Genomic DNA, 2,904 nt, shown 5'->3' on the forward strand with positions numbered 1-2,904 from the left:
TACTGACATCCACACTGACTCAACTGGCTGCAGGTGTTTGCATCAAGCAATGACACAATATGACCAAAAGTCTGTGGACACCTGTCTGTCTAAAACATTTTCTATTAGTTCTTGGCTACCTGCTGCAGGGATTTGTTCAGTCATGAGAGCAATAGAGAGGGAAAACACTGATATCTGGTGATGAGGCCTCACTGTTGTCTCCGAACTGAGCATGTCCACATACTTTTGGTCATATAATGCAATCTTCAAGGATATGTAACTCAATTAAAAACATGTTTCGGCAAGTGGAGCCTTTAAATGGACTTTAAGACTTCATACATGTTGCTATGATGCGTTCGTTGCACGCTGCATGCTACTGTCATTACTGATGATTGATTTTTTTTAATTCTCTACATCTACAGTTTGTTGTTGCTGCATGACATACTGTTCCCCGATGACAGTCCACACAGACATGTAAAATGAAAGCGTTGTTTACATTGGCATGGCAACGCAGGCTGGGGAGGCGGGTTCACCACGGCCTCGTTCAGGCCGCCGCCGCCGCCGCCGCTGTCAGACGCCATACTGACTGATCTGATAGGAGCTGCTGGCGAGGACTTTGTGGTTATAAAAGGCAGGTGAGGAGCGACACCCGCAGCGGGTGTAGGAGATGGTTTGTCTTTGACATCGACGCCGCCAACGTGGTCCTGCTTCGGAAATGCTCCTAAAACCTGATCAGAAATGTCTAGGGTTGAGTTCCCGGTCCCCTGAGATGCCTCCACGCCATTTTTAGCTTTCGTACCGTTTGACTCTGAATCACCGAGATCTATAAAAACAGTTGCATTGGACTTGGAGATGAATTTTAAACCTGCTGCGTTTACAGTGTGGTTGTCACTCCCAGGACGTTGAATCTCTTCCAGCCCAGAAACGAAGCCTTGATTTGGGGCATCGATAGAGGAGCCGGTGGGGGACGTGGATGCTGCAGTGGAAGAGGGGGTATTAAGGCCAGGAGAGTGCAGGGGGTTGGAAATAACAGGCGCACTGGTTGGTTGAGTTGATGTTTTGAAGCTGGGCTGAGGTTCAGCAGGAAATGATTCAGCATTCGGGGCAGTTTCTGGATCCAGGCCTCCATCAGGCTGACGGCCTGTTGCTGCATCGTCACTGACGGTCACTGCTGAAGGAGACATGTACTCGTCTGCAATGTGTATCTTTGGAACAACGTCGGCGGGATCAAATAAAGCAGGTTTCCCAGCAGCAGTGAGCTCTTCTGAGGCCTGAGGCGACAACACCGAACCGCCGACAAACCTGGAGGCGTCTGCTGTCTGCGAGCTGTTTGCAAGCTCTGGAAAAACCTCGTCCTCATCATCCAGCTCAGCAGAAACAAAAGCCTGAGAGTGGCCGGGTTTTAATTTGTCATCAAGGAGTGTGGAAGCCTGTAAATATTTGTCCAAGGGGGACCGAACTGTTGTGGGCTGGTGGAATCCAGCTGTCAGCCGAGTGGGCGACGAGGAGACAGTTTCTGAATCAGTCAAGCTGCCTGATTGTGTCAGCAATCCAGACGAGTTGTTATGGAGAGGGGAGAGAGAAGGGGTGAGGAAATGAGAGAGGAGATGGGAGGTGGTAGTTCCGGGTACAGGATAGATGTGAGAAGGGGAAAGAGAGGGAGAAGAAGGTGTGAAGCTTTCTGAAAGAGAAAGAAGAGGCAAAACGGAGGGTGAAAGGAGAGGAGGCGAGGGGGGCTCCTCCTCGCTTCCACCCAAAGCCTCGGCTGAAGTGTGTGCATGCATGAGTCGGCTGTAGCGCTCGCCGTTAGCTCGTGTCAAGTCTGAGTGGTGCGGTGTTGTATAATCCCGGCCTGAAGTGCGCTGGGGGATTGAAACACTAAGCTGTGCACTCGGGCTGAAGTGGATCCCCGGTGTTGGCGCTGACGCCATGACAGATGGATTCAGCAAAGAAGGAGTGAGGTGATTAAATGCATTGTCGTACAAAGCTGGCATCATTGAGCCCATGGAGTCAGCGTGAGCGCTGACTGCTGCGTTTGAGTTCGTTTGGCTGCGGGAATGGGGGAAAGTAGTATTTCTATATGAAGATGTCTGAGGGCGAGTATCATTGGAGGGTGACGCCGCCATCATCGATAGATTGTTAAGGTGAACGGAAGTAGGACTCACCAGCAGTGACGCGAGGCCACCGACTGGACTTGACTCATCTCTAAAGCCGCCCTGATCAGAATCCACCAAGTACCGAGTGACTGACAGACTGGTTGGACCTGAGGAAGGCCACAAAAGCTCTGACGAATTAATCTCTGAGTCTCGCACCTCCACCTGTGAACCTCCCCCCAAAGTCTCCATAGGTAAAGGAGAGGGAGTTGAGCTAAATTCACTGAAAGAGTCGCGTGAACGAACTAATATACCCGACTGAGCATCAGGGGACTGATTGTCCTCTGAGGACAACAAAGGTTTGGATATATTGATAGAGGCTGTCTCTGCAGAAGGTAAGAGGTATTCAGGGAGCAGTGCACCAACAAGTGGTGTCTGAGATTCGGTCTGGGCTTCAGAAAAGACGGGAAGTGACAACAAAGATGCTGAGTCAGCTGTCGTGGCCTCAGACACCTTTTTAAGGTTCGAGGACGGAAACAGAAATGACAACAAAGACGGCTGAAAGTTTTTGCTGACTCTGTCTGCTGGGGAGGAAGAAGGGAGGGAGAGCTGCTGAGTAGGAGGAGGAGCAGAGGGAGGAAGGAGGGAAGTGGTGGTTTGAATTTGTGAAGTAAAATCAGTGGGGGAGACAGATGATGAAGATAGAGTGATGGCCTGAGACAGGGAGAAGGGGGAGACAGAGGAAGATGATGAGGAGTGGTGAGAGATGTCAAAAGTGTTGGTAGTTGTGGAAGTTTTGGGAGAAACTGGAGAAGCAGAGGAGAAAAAGAGT

Source organism: Chelon labrosus, assembly GCF_963514085.1.
Source record: "Chelon labrosus genome assembly, chromosome: 14".
Taxonomy (NCBI): Eukaryota; Metazoa; Chordata; class Actinopteri; order Mugiliformes; family Mugilidae; genus Chelon; species Chelon labrosus.